This window comes from Narcine bancroftii, chromosome 12 (genome assembly GCF_036971445.1).
Source record: "Narcine bancroftii isolate sNarBan1 chromosome 12, sNarBan1.hap1, whole genome shotgun sequence".
Classification (NCBI taxonomy): Eukaryota; Metazoa; Chordata; class Chondrichthyes; order Torpediniformes; family Narcinidae; genus Narcine; species Narcine bancroftii.
The window spans coordinates 95,931,390-95,946,201 of NC_091480.1; the positions used below are offsets into that span (position 1 = coordinate 95,931,390).

Below are 14,812 nucleotides of genomic sequence, written 5' to 3' on the forward strand. Positions count from 1 at the left end.
AATGTCATCTTACTAAATTGCACCTTGATTTTGTACCACCAGCATCCAGATTGAACCCCATAACACTGTTATGCTCCCCTTACTTGGTGCTGAATTATTTTCCTTTCTTTTGCAAGCCCATGGACTAATTGTGCTCTTTATAGGGCTGTATGAATGTTAGAGATAATCTGTTCATCTGTTTTCAGAAGAACCCTTTTCTCTGTACTTGGTATTTTGTGACAAGTAAACTTAAACTTCCAATGTAAATTTAAATGTAAGACCATGTGGAACAGAAGCAGGAGAAGGTCATGAGGCCCATTTAGTCTCAGGCTTGCTCCACATTTAATAAGATTAAGGCCAATCTTTTGTTTTCCAGCACTAATCACACGTCCTTCGATTCCTTAATGTTTATTGATCTCTATCTTAAATAAACTCAATGAATGAGCTTCCACCTTACATTGAGATGGAAAATTCCAAAGATTGGCTGTCTTGTGTGTGAAGGAATTTCCTCTCATCTCCCATTTCAAGGATGATAGCTGGAGTTGTGCAGCAGTATACCTTTTCCCAATCTCCTGGAAGTGAACCCAAGCCAAACTGATAAGTTACAAATCTGCTCTTCTCCTGTGACCAATGTTCCATTTCTGAAAATGCACTAAAGTACAACTTGAAAAGATAAACTCGCAACCACTAAACTGTCAGGACCGTTCATGGCAAAGTGGAAATGATTACTTTTTTACAATTATAGAGCACTGGAGGTCTTTTACAAAAGCACTGTGAAGTAAAAATGTGATCCCAAGCCATGGGGGAAACGCAGCAACGGGGCAAGGAAAGTCTTTCAGGCAGACTTTAAAGAAGGATAGAGAGGCAGAGTTTCACAAAGAGAATTCTATGGCTTAAAGCCAAGAGAGCTGGTTCGGATGATAGCACTGTTATGGGGTTCATTTAGGAGCCTGATGGCTGTGAGGAATAAACTGTCCTTAAGGATGTGTTCACACACTCTGAGCCTTCACCCAGATGGAGTTAAGAGTGTGAATGCATGCTGTATTAGGTGAATATAAAACAATAGTTTGGGGGAAATTAGAGGAGATTTGGATAATATTTATGTCACAAAGATTATATTATGTAGTCATGACCTTATGCTCCAGTAAGAGAGAATAGTTTGTAAACATTACAGTATATAACATCTAAACCAATGGTTTTCAAACTTTGTCTTTCCACTCACATATCACCTTAAGTTATCCCTTTGGTGTAGGTGCTCTGTGATTAGTAAGGGATTGCTTAAGGTGTTATGTGAGTGGGAAAAAAATAGGTTGAGAATCACTGTTCTAGTCCCAATTGTTACTGAAATATTTTGCTTGAGAAAAATTGTGATTGGTCCATTTCCTTTGGAGTTTTGAAACCGTGCACATAACGAGTCAATTAGGTACAATTAAAACAGTGGTTTTCAAACTTTTTCTTCCCACTGACATACCACCTTAAGAAATCCCTAAGCCATAAGTGCTTTGTGATTAGTAAAGATTACTTAAAGAAAGAAAAAGTTTGAAAATCACTGATCTAGACCTACTGACTGAGGAGGATCATCTCAGTAAGTATCTGTTTCTCATTACATACTGTGGAACCTGACTGTGTTTAAATGGGCTCTTGTACTTCCTACATTACTACAGTCCACTTCATAATATTTTATTATTTGGAAAATACGACGTGATAACTTGAAGTCAGGAAAGGAGGAAATATGGTCCTCATTCAGATTCTCAAGCAAGGGAGCAGATAGATTGCAGATAACCAGGAGACCAAATATATTGAGAAGGTTGGAATCTTGAAGAAATTGTAAGACAGATTACTGGAAGAGATGAAATCATAGAACATTACAGCACAGTACAGGCCCTTCGGCCCTCGATGTTGTGCTGACCTATATATTCCTACCAAAAAAAAAATTAAACCCTTCCTACCTTGTAACCCTCAATTTTTCTTTCATCCTTGTGCTTGTCTAAGACTCTCTTAAATGCTCTTGATGTTTTAGCCTCCATTTCTGGCAAGGCATTCCAGGCACCCACAGCTCTCTGTGCATAAAAACCCTACCCCTAATGTCTCCCCTAAACTTTCCTCCCTTCACTTTGTAGAGATGTCCCCTAGTATTCTTGCCCTGGGAAACAGGCACTGGCTCTCCACCCTATCTCTGCCTCTCAGAATCTTGTAGTCCTCTATTAAGTCTCCTCTCGTCCTTCTTCACTCCAAAGAGAAAAGTCCCAGCTCTGCTAACCTTGCCTCACAAGACTTATTTTCCAATCCAGTCAACATCCTGGTAAATCTCCTCTGCATCATAGAACCTTAGAACCACAGAATATTACAGGACAGAAACAAGCCCCATTGGCCCTTTTTTTTTTGCCTAATCTCATTAACCCAGTTCATAGCCCTCCAAACTTCTCCCATCCATGTACCTGTCCAAATTCTTCTTAAATGTTAAAATTAAGGCCACATTCGCCACTTCAACTGGCAGCTTGTTCCACACCCCCACCACTCTTTGTGTGAAAAATGGACCCTTATGTTCCCCCTAAACCTTTTCCCTTTCAATCTTAACGCTTGTCCTCTGCTCTGTATCTCACCTACCCTCAGTGGAAAAATCCAATTAACATTTACTCTGTCTATCCCCCCTCTTGATCTTAAATGCATCCTCTGATCCTCTCTATAGCTATCCATGGAATTTTTTTTTAAAGTTAGGAACAATAAAATACCATGAATCAATGCTGTATAATTCAGCCCAAACACAATGATCAAGGAGAGGAATTTGTTACGAATCAGGCAGAGCCTTAGATGGAAATGAAAGAAAAACCGCAAATACTGAAAAATTGAAATAAAAACAAAAAATACTGGAAAGACTCTACAGGTCAGGCAGTGTCTTTGGAGAGAGAAACAACTAACATTTTGGATCTGGAGTTATAAATTTAAAGTTAGATACACAGCACGATGACAGGCCATCTCTCAGCCCACAAGTCCGTGCCACCCAATTACATCAAATTAACCAACAGCCCCTGGTACATTTTTGAATGGTGGGAGGACACCATAGGGAAACCCACGCGGACACAGGGAGAATGTATAAACTCCTTAAAGACAGCGCAGGATTCGAAGCCCGGTCCTGATCGCTGGCGCTGTAACAGCATTGATCTCAACATTCCTAACCACATCACTCTGATGAAGGGTACCTGACCTGAAATATTAACAGTGATGAATTTACGGAGGGATGGGCAAGGAGTACCATCCTGGAAGGTCAAAGCAGTCAGTAATAATGGATGAAGTTGGTGATGTCTGTAGGTTCTCTCAGATACTTCGGCGGCAGAGTTATTTTGTGGAACGGAGAAGAATGAGGGGAGATTTGATAGAGGTAAACAAAATAATGAGGGAAATAGATGGAGTAAATGAAAGTAGGCTTTTTTTCCACTGAGAGTAGGTGAGATACAAACCAGAGGACATGAGTTAAGGGTAAAAGGCGAAAAGTTTAGGGGAATATTAGGGGGAACTTCTTCAAAGAGAGGATGGTGGGAGTGTGGAATGAGCTGCCAGATGAAGTGGTGAAAGAGGGTTCAAATTAAGAAAAATTTGGATGGGTACATGGATGGGATAGGGACTGGTGGCACGACAGCAAGACTACACAGAATAATAGTTTGGCACAGACTAGAGGGGCCAAAGGGCCTGTTTTGTATGCTGCAATTTTCTACAGTCCTATGGCAGATGTAAAACAAAGCTGTGAACTCTCCTGTTCAGATTCAGAGAGTTCAGGGAGAGAGTTGGAGCTGATATCCAGGGAACAAAGTTCAGGGCACAGACCAGAGACAGTATTTAGACAGTGCAGTGTCTCCAGCATTGGATATCAGACAAGCATTTTAACAATTCACAAAAAGACTTTAGCATTCATCTGGGTTTTAAATTTGGCACGTTAATAAAGCTCAGCAGACAGCATTAACCATTACCTATCTATCTAACATCTGACCTGGAAATAAACAGAAATTGTTCTAAACACTCAGCAGGGCCAGGCAGCGTGACATCATTCACCTTGAAGCAATTCGCATAGAAGGTGGATTGGGATCCTGTTTCAGGATTTCAATATTTAATTTTCCACTCTCATTAAACTATCTGTTTATGGGAGTGACATGTGATACATAAGAACACAAGAAATAGGAGCAGGAGTTGGCCATCCGGCCCGTCGAGCCTGTTCCACCATTCAATGAGGTCATGGCTGATCTGACAATTGCTCATCTCCACCTACCTGTCTTTTCCCCATAATCCCTTAATTCCCCTACTATGCAGAGATCTATCCAACCTTGTCTTAAATATATTCACTGAGGTTGCCTCCACTGCTTCAATGAAGGCGAATTAATTCCACAGATTCACCACCCTCTGGGAAAAGCAGTTCCTTCTCATCTCCATCAAAATTGACTCCCCTGAATCTTGAGGCTCTGTCCCCTAGTTCTGGTTTCCCAGGAGTACAGTCCCAGACGACTCAATCTCTCCTCATAGGCCAACCCTTTCATCCCTAGAATCAACCTGATGAACCTCCTCTGCATCACCTCAAAGTCAGTACATCCTTTCTCAAGTCAGGAGACCAGATGCGGTCTCACCAGTACCCTGTACAGATGCAGTGTAACTCTGCTCTTAAATTCAAATCCTCTCGCAATGAAGGCCAACATTCCATTTGCCTTCCTGATAGCCTTTTGCATCTGAAAACCAACCTTATGCACACGCTCTCCCAAGTCCTTCTTCACAGCAACATGCTGCAATTGCTTTCCATTTCCATAATAATTCGATCTTCCATTTTTCCTTCCTAAGTGGATAAAATCACATTTACCAACATTATACTGCATCTGCCAGATGCTTGTCCATTCACCTATCCACGTCTCTCTGCAGATTCTCCATTACCCTCTGCACAATTTGCTTTTCCACTCGATTTCGTGTCATTGAAACACCACTGGACTGATGATATCCTCTCATAAAGCTCCATCATGGTTGGCAATCAGATTAGGCTGCTGTTCCACTCCCTTATGCAGGGGCACTGAATTGCTCCCCCAAAAGTAACTAAGACCAGGCGATTTAACACAGAATTAAACCTCGGGCAGCTTGCTTTCTTTGGTTCATCCAATTAATACAGTGATTCCTCAGTATTACACAGTAAGGTCAGCAAAGAGAGTCCCTTCAGAGTCACTGAGTGTCTGTGGAGTCACCTCCAGCATTCCCATAACCTCCGCAGCAGCCACACAGACTTCAATCCAAACCATTGGCAACTTGAGCTCCAGATCAAAATTTACGACACAATCAGGAAGCCTTCGGCGCCCGAGGCCCCTCGGGAGCCCTTCCCGCCTTCATCACCCTCTTGCATCCCGATTCTGATACCTGGTAGCTCTTCGGCCAGTCCGCGGCCAGTCCGCAGCCAGTCCGCAACCAGTCTCCAGCCAGTCCGCAGCAGTCCGCAGCCAGTGTCCAGCCAGTCCGCAGCAGTCCGCAGCCTGGTGTGAGTCCTTAGACCGCAAATCGCCAGCTGCTTTTTACCTCAAGATTCCAACAGCCCACCGCATGCATGTTCTTTGGCTGCAGAGCCCCTCCCTGGTCTGCCACCTGGAGAGTAATCTCCTCTGCCTCTTCTCAAGTGGGGGTGTAGAGATGGGATTCATGGCCATTTGACCAAGCAGCACTTTGCTAAACTCCAGCAAGTTTCCTGATGCCGATATTTTCTCCCCTCAAGCTTTTGATCATTACGTTTGCTTTCATTGTTAATAGAAATCTACAACATAATAATTCTCAGTAATATGAAGACATGTCAAAAGATCATCTCTATTCCATGCTACATATCTCGAGGGCATCTGTCCATCAACCACTCCTCACCTTGGTCCACCTATTGATTGCCAGCCTCACTCCACCCCCTTACACCTCCCCATACTGGCTATCTCCCCTCTACAGTCTCAGTCGCGAAGCAGGTTCTTGATCCGAAACATCGCCTGTCTCTTTTCCTCCACAGATAATGCCTGATTCACCGAGTTGGGGTTTTTTTCTTCAGATTATGACATCGGTGGGTCTTTGGTGTCACCAAACCTGCAGAATCTCTTCGCTAACATGTAAAATTCTAATCCTTTAATCAAAACAATTAAAAGCAGTAATCTTAAATTTTAAATGCTGGCAACATGACGTCAAAATAGAATGTCAGCAGGTCAGGCAGTTCCTTTGGAGGAAAAAAGCACAGATGTAATTTCAGGTCAGTGGCCCTTCACTGAAACTGATGTCAGTTTATCAATAGTTCGTGCGCCCACGCCACCCCCCCCCTCCCCCCACCGTTTCTGTCTGACCTGTTGAGTATTTGCAGCATTTTCTGCGGCTGACATCTAGAACGGTGTTGAAAAATTAAAATTTCAGTTCAATGGCTTTTTCTTGAGAACTGTGGAAATATTCCAAAACTAGTGTCTGCACATGCTAGAAATCAGAAGTAAAAATTGAAAACATACAGGGCCAGGCAGCAACAGTGCAGAAAGCAAGAATCTGAACCTTACTGACCCTTTTTCTCTTTCTACGGACGTGGTTACGTCAAAGGCCCATCAGCGTAACAGGTCAATGTTGGGACTAATGGGAAAAACTGGTTGACTGAGATTGTTGCCATTCTGAGTCATGACCACATAATCTTCATCTCCATTCCAGTTCCCTCACTCCCTCAAAATGCAATTACTCTTGTAATCTTCCTCCCCAGCAGCCCTCACATTCAGCAGGTCAACTCAAGAACTTCTGCCACCACTACCGTGATGCCATCCCCTCCCCTTCTCCTTACACCGTCTGTTCCAGGATACCCTGATTCAGTCTCTCACCTTCACTAATGCCCATCCCCTTTCTTGAGCAACTGCAAGGAGAGATGGCCTTTTCCTGCTTCTCCTTCCCTCCATCCACAGGCTCAAACAATTTAATGCATTTCGTCCAAATTTGGTTCACTGCAGCGGATGTTCACAATGTGGCCTCCTCTACAGTAGGAAAATTGATGCAGATTGAGACATTTTCTTGAGGAACACTTTTGTTCAGTTATCACCTGTGAATGCAAACATCCTGTCTCCTTTCGCTTTAAATCTCTATCCGAATCCCACTCGAAGCCCTTGGTCCTTGCTGCCCTGCACTATCCGAATAAAACTCAGGGAACAACGCCTTGTTTTTGGCAATTTCAGAGAGTGAGCATTACCCTACCCTTTGGCCATTTCGGGTACCCACTGTGCATTTATGTCTTCTCTTGGCTTCTGCTGCCTTCTGTCAGTTTATCACCGTGCCCTCCACCCTATCAATTACCCTTCTCCTTCCTCCTCTCCTTTAATGCAACATCTTATATTGCTGTTTATTAAACCTTCTGAAATGTTAAACAATTCACAACTACACCCTTGAAAAAATAGATCAGTCAATGAATATCCTTCTTCCCTAAAAGCATGCTCTGCATAAACATTTTTTTTTCTACATGTCCTTATAATTGAATCAAAACCTTTTCCCTGAATGAATTCATTCATTCTAGACTTTGTCCCCCTCTTGTCTTGTAATGGATGCATTTCTCAACAAAAATAGCTGTGGAGAACCAGTGCAATAAAACCTTTGATGAGGGATTCCAAGAACTATGACACCGTTGGAACAGGTTGGCCAAGTCTGCTTCAAAGGATAATTACATTCACTTTTTCCCTGATCAACTGCTGATGGCCTCCAAAGTAACTGCCCCAGAAACATGTCTCACGGTGGAAAAGTGGGCAAATGTTTCATGTCAAACCACAAAACACCAACTCACTGGAGTAGAGGCCATCGATACTTCACCTGCTGTGACTGTGGCCATCAGTGTCCAAGCAGCTTCGGCCAGTACGTGCTTACATCTGAGTCTCATAACAACAATGAGTTTATTGTCACCCACGTAAACACAGACTTGCTGCAGCCGAACAGGCACTTTGTTCAAATTGCAATAGTATTTATTAAATTAAATTAAAATAGATAATAAGTAAAACAAGATAGATAATAAATATTCACAGTGCAAGAAAAATAAGTGGCTCTACAGACAGTCCACAGTTCTGGAGAATGCAGGAAGACTGTCTGCACCCCATAAAGCAAAACGATCTTTGTAAATGAACAAAAAACTAGATTCAATTTTGCCCAATGGGGGTGGAATTCCTGTTGGGCAATAGAAATCAAAATAGCAGTAATAAATCAGCTGCCTGTTTAACACTGGACTCATTTTCTTTTGCGTTGACATTTAATGGAAGAGAAAATCAGGCAAGACATAAACCATAAACCAGATTGGTACTGTGGCTCTAGCAAAGTAGAGCTGCTACTTCACAGTGTCAGGGAGCTGAATCAATCTTGACCCAGCAGGCTGTCGGTGTGGAATTTGAGCATTCTCCAGGAGCTTTGGTTTCCTCCCACATTCCAAAAACTTTTGAGTGGGTCGCTATAATTTTCCCCCAAGCATATTGATAAGTGATAGGGATCTGGACGGAGCTGATGAGAATATGGGAAGAATAAAGAATGGGTTTAATGCAGGGTTACTGTAAAGTGGTTGGTTGATGGGGCAGTGGGAACTCGGTGGGCTAAAGGGCCTATTTCCATTCTGTGTCTGTGAATGATCCCATGATACCAAATATCTACCTGTTGGCCACATGATAATCAATTAATTTCATGGTGCGAACACAAAAGGTTTATTCACACGTGGCCTCAAAATGCCATTGGCCATATAATGTTTAAGATTCAAAATTCTTTTATTATCATGTAATATTACGTAAAATTTCATTTAGTTTGCCAAAAAAACTGACTAAAATGCGCCATCAACAGAAATTGCCTGGGAAAACAGAGTCACTGAGAGTCCGTGGATTTTCCTCTAGTGCTCCCGTATCTTCTTCAGCCACACAGACTTCAGTCCGATCCATTGCAACCCGAGCTCCAGGTCTAAACCTCCAACACAATCTCCTTCAGCGCCCGAGGCCGTTCGAGAGCCCCTTCTGCTGTCAGCATCCTCTCACATCCGGGTTCCTATACCTCGCACCCCTTCAGCTGGTCTTGAGCAAGTCTCCAGCAGTCCACAACCTTTGTGTTCTTTCGTCACAGAGCCCCTCACTGGTACGCTGCCGGGCCACCGTCCTTTAGGGTCATCTCCTTCGCTTCTCTTTGTCAAATGGGGGAGGGTTGGGTGTGTTCTCCTTGTTTTCTGGTGCTCTTTGCCAATCCTTTGCTTCCCCTGCGTCTGCAGCCCCTTGAGGCGGCGATGTCTTGGGCATAGACTCCGTAGTCGTAGGATTCGAAAATAAAACACTGTTGGCTCCTTTAACAGGCTGTTTAAAGCCTGTAGGGAGCCTCGGTAGGAGGAATGCATGGTAGAACCTTGCAGAGCAGCACTGTGTCTCCACTACCACTCTCCCCGGGTCCGCACCAATGGCAGTGCTGCCATTTGTTGTAATGAAATGCGCACATTTCCTGGCATCAATACCCATCTGGGGTTGACTGTATCGGTAATTTAATGGCATGTAATGCTCATTGAGAGGCTTAGACCAATGACCTCTAAAAGTGGGTTTAAATCCCACCATGGCCACCGGGATGTTTAAATAACTAAGTGGTCCAGAATGTTGTTTAAAAAAGCAGCATTGCTAATGGTAACCAGACTACCAGATTGTCATAAAATCCCATTTGGTTTCTAAAGGGAAGGAAACTATTAGTCATTCTGGTCCAAATACAATTCTAGTCCTCAGCAATATAGTTAACTTAATTGTGTTCTGAAATAGCCTCATAAACCATTCATCTTAAAGCCAATTAATGAAGAAGGAGACAAGCTCCTGCATCCAGATCCCAACCTTAACCAGACTTCAAGAGCGTCCACTGGATGGCAGGGAAACAAGACCCATTATCTGAGGTTGACCCAGAGCTGATAAAAGCATGGGAATAAAGAACAGAAAGGGCACAGGAGAGTTTCATATCAGTATCCCAGAATCCAAGTGTCTCCAAGAAATTCCCTCAGCAAAATGTTGCCTCAATAACTTCAATGCAAATACTTCTAAAATATAAATATAGCCTTTATTTTGGTAACATTTTAAGAACTTCGTTGTGTCAAATTACTGCATGGATATCAAAGTACACATTAGCCCAATAAGTGCGGATTAATCAATTACACAGATCACATATGGTTGCAATAGTTTTGACTCTTTGATTTCTTCAATTTAAAAAGGCTATTCCTCACCATATTTCATTTTTAATTTTAATTTTAATTTGGAGATACAACACAGTAAAACAGGTCCTTTGGGCCCACAAGTCTGCATGACCCAAAGACACCCATGTGACCAATTAACCCTGTATGTTTTTGGGAGGAAACCAGAGCACCCGGAGGAAACCCACGCAGACACATGGAGAACGTCCAAACTTCTGACAGACAGCGCCAGATTAGAACATGAACCATGCTCCACTTTCCCTGTCTTAGGCATGTCAATTTATGAATTTTGTTTATTGAAATGTTTTCCAGTAAGGCCTTCCTGTTGTTATGTGGAACCTGTGGCCAAATTGCACACGGTGATCCCATGAACTACAACAAAAACAAAACATGCTTGAAGCATTAACCACAGTGTAAAACAGCGAACAGAACTGCTGCCCTAATAAATCGAGAGGGCACGAGTTAGCTTTGGTAATTTGGATGTACATGGATAGGATGGATTTAGAGGGGTATGGACCAAACATAGGCAAGTGGGACCAGCTCAGGTAAGCACCTTTCCCCAGCATGGAGAAGATGAGCTGAATGGTCTGTTTTTGTGGTGTAAAACTCTTATGACTTCTCTGGCCTCTCCACCCTTCCCCCTCTCTGCAACTTATAAATGTATTTCTTCGCAAATTTCAATTAAAAACCTCGACCTGAAACATTGGCTCTTTTATGGATACTGCCTGATCTGAGCATTTAACAGATTTTCTCTTTCTGTTTTGGATTCCAGCATATCTGCGCCTTTTCATCTCGCCTGAACATCAGTTGACTTTGGTTAAATAGACTGCTTCAAGGTTGTTTGACAAGATAGGTGCTGACTAACGCCCTTCCTCCTCTTTAGTCTGTGTCTTTCAACCTATCACTGAGCCACGACAGACCCTTAACATGCCTTGTCCATCAACATTATGAGCAGCATTGAATCATTCCGGCTCTTAACCTCAACACTTAGCACAAAACTAATCAGTGACCAACAAACGATTTCCTCACCTTAGACGGTTTCCAGCGGCAGAACCACATTGCATACTAAATGGAACAAACTAAACCGTGCAACACACATATTTGCGAAGTAACAAACAGCAGGGAATAATTACCAAGGTGTAACCTAATATCAGAGTTCACATGACATTTATAATTCGGTACAGCTTTATTCAGGCCTCCTTATGATGTCACTTCACTGGAGTCCTGTTAATGACATTACAGTCTTGAATATATTATTTGCTAATCATTGCTCTGGATTTTGCCACTGGGGTATTTTTCCTGCCCATTCACATTATTTTCCCACTTATTTTCTCCTGTTGTATAGAAGTGGTTCATTTTGTTAGGTCAAATATGATGGCAAAATATAGTATTAATGGTAAGACTCTTAGCGGATTGGAGGATCAGAGGGATCTTGGGGTCCGAGTCAATAGGATGCTCAAATCAGCTGCTCAGGTTGACTCTGTGGTTAAGAAGGCATACGGTGTATAGGCCTTCATTAATCGTGGAATTGAATTTAGGAGCCGAGGGGTAATGTTGCAGCTCTATGGAACCCTGGTCAGACCCCACCTGGAGGACTGTGTGCAGTTGGTCACCTCACTACCGGAAGGATGTGGAAGCCATAGAAAGGACGCAGAGGAGATTTACAAGGATGTGGCCTGGAAAACAGGTTGAGTGAACTTGGTCTTTTCTCCTCGGAGCGGCGGAGGATGAGAGGTGACCTGATAGAGGTGTTTAAGATGAGAAGCATGGATCATGTAAATAGTCAGAGGCTTTTTTTTCCCCCAGCGTTGAAATGGTGACCACAAGAGGACATGGATTTAAGGTGCTGGGGAGTAGGTACAGAGGAGTGGTCACCAGCAACGGTAGTGGTGGCTGATACGTTAGGGTCCTTTTAAAGACTTTTGGATGGGTACATGGAGCTTAGAAAAATAGAGAGAGCTATGGGAAAGCCTAGTCATTTCTAGGGACATTTTCGGCACAACTTTGTGGGCTGAAGGACTTGTATTGTGCCTGTAGAGTTTCCGTGTTCTATGTTCACACAGGTGTTGGTCACCTTTTGGTTCCTACCCCAGTTAGTATTCAACCATATAGCAGTGAGGGCCACATTGGGAATTATCTTAAAACTTCTTCCTGTCTTGGCTTCCATGCCCAGCAAGGGTCACTAATCAGCCTGACTTTGCCCCTTTTCAGACCAAAGTTGGCAGCTCATTGGAACTAATGCAGAGCAAAATTAAGCACCATGCATTGGCAGCAGGATGAAATTCACATTGAATTGAATTGCTTGTCATATAACCATATAATCATTTACGGAGCGGAAACAGGCCACGTTGGCCTTTCGAGTCTGCACCGGTTCACTGTACCAAGATGCCATGAAAATCTTTGATTTGGGTGCTACCCAGGCCAGTCAACCTCGACATAGGACTTTAGGCAGCGCAAGAATAAAAATATAGCATTACAAACAAAAACAAAGGCGTAGGTGCGAGGAGAAAAGTAGCTTCGACAGTGCAAGGAATCATCTTATTCAACAGAAAGAAAGAAACTGCCCTTGAGTCTTTTCAAGCTCTTGTACCATTTGCCTAAGGCAAAAGAGATTTGCCCATTTTGCTTCCCCAATGCCCTGGTGTGGGTCTCCACCCACAACACCCACCATCTCTTTCCCTCAGTAGATGGTGCCTCCAGCCACTAATTCTTTTAATTTTTGCTCCAGATTCCAGCATCTGCGATCTCTGGTGTCTCGAACACACCTGAGACCTTCCACGCACTGCATAAACTCAGCTCCTCGAGCCAACAACCTGGACAACACATCGCTACCCGTGACCAGTCAAACACTTCTCTCCATCGATCGGACCTGACCGACCGAATCCCTCCAACTTCTCATCGCCTGTTCAAGATTCTAGAATCTGCCCCCCTACCCCAACCGAGGTGATCGACCAGGATCATGGTCCCAAATCACTGAGGATGTCTTCTACCCTGCACATGGCATCTTTCACCTGCTCCTGTTGGGGAAGAGATCCAGGAGGATCAGCTGCCAGCACCACCAGGCTGAGGAACAGCTTCTTCCCACGGGCAGTGAGAAGGACCAAAGGAACTAACCATCATATTTACTAAACGAAATGGATTTCTTTCTTTATTTGTCGAGATATTTGTCCTGCGTATGGATCGTTTGTCTGGATGGTCGTTTTGTCTGTATGTTTTGCACCGGGGACCTGTTATGTTGCGTTATCCTCGTACAATCAGATGACAATAAACTTGACTTGACAGATATCTTGTTTATTGCCGAGATACATTGAAAAACTGTATTTGCTCGCTCTCCAAACAGTGGACCCTGCCTTGGAATAGCTCAACCCACAGCGTTCACACTTTGACACCCTCGTCCCCGCTCTTAAAACAAGTTGCCCGAGTTGAACTCGACCTCGGGCCATTCGGAAATGTGCAAATTCTTGAAATTAGACATGAAAACGTCGGGGAAACGGAGACGTCACCTTCGAGCTTGAAGGGCGCAGGAGGGGGCCACTCTTTGGCCAGTGACCCAGCAGCTGCTGCCCTTCAACTCCAGCTCCACCCGACTGCCAAGAGCGGGGCGCTGGCACCTTCGCGGCGTGGCGGGCACGGACAGAGCGCAGTGCCCAGACACTGGGATCACATCCCCCCACCTCCCCTCCCCCTTAAATGGAATGGAAGTCATTAACTTCCTTCACCTCCAGCCCGAGTGCTAATAGATCCGAGGCAGGAGTAAAGGTCATCCAACACATTTCAAAAGTCCTGACAATGCACAGGTCTTCAAAGACCATTTCCCACTATCATTTCTAAGACAGGGTTGAATGGTGTTGAGAGACACCACGGGATGGGTAAGTTTGGAGAGAAGCGCTCAGTTTGCACCGACCCGGAACGCTTAGAAAAGTTGAAGCGACTCACAGTCTGGCGGCCGCTGGGACTTCGGTCAGCGGGGGCTTCGCCTCGCTGTGGGCAGGCACATCGACCCTGGGGGGAGCGGGCTGCGACAGTCAGCTCGGAGCCTCCACTCGGGTCGCTTTCACCAGCTCCTCTCCCGCGAGCTCAATCAACTCTCCTCCCTCTGCTCCCAGGGCACCCTGCATTAACTCTCCGAGCGCCGACTAGGTGTTCAACAGGTCAGGAAACCAACTGTTCACTCAAACACCCTTCCTGTTCGAGGAGAAACGCGTACACACCAACACACACACAATCTCTCAAACACGCACACACAGACACGACACACACACAATCTCTCTCTCTCACACACACACAAACTCACCAAGACACTATACACACAAAATAAGTTACACACTATACACACACAATCTCTCTCTCACACACACACAAACTCACCAAGACACTATACACACAAAATAAGTTACACACTATACACACACAATCTCTCAAACACGCACACACAGACACTACACACACACAATCTCTCTCTCTCTCACACACACACAAACTCACCAACACACTATACACACAAAATAAGTTACACACTATACACACACAATCTCTCTCTCTCACACACACAAACTCACCAACACACTATACACACAAAATAAGTTACACACTATACACACACAATCTCTCAAACACGCACACACAGACACGACACACACACAATCTCTCTCT

At 44.0% G+C, this 14,812-nt stretch overlaps 1 protein-coding gene across 12 annotated transcripts in view; it reads right to left on the reverse strand.

Moving 5' to 3' along the window:
- The window catches only part of LOC138746697 (supervillin-like), a 209,926-nt gene that overhangs the window by 134,863 nt on the left and 60,251 nt on the right, over nt 1-14,812 (reverse strand). For 5 of the 12 annotated variants that reach the window (XR_011347043.1, XR_011347042.1, XM_069904998.1 and 2 more), the window contains exon 1: nt 14,096-14,277. The exons of 2 other annotated variants lie outside the window; for them this stretch is intronic. The gene's annotated coding sequence lies outside the window, so the exon portion shown is untranslated. Of the gene's footprint in view, nt 1-4,703; nt 4,796-14,095; nt 14,278-14,812 lie in introns of those variants that run through there. 5 more of the 12 variants (XM_069905004.1, XM_069905002.1, XM_069905005.1 and 2 more) reach the window with 4 other exon arrangements.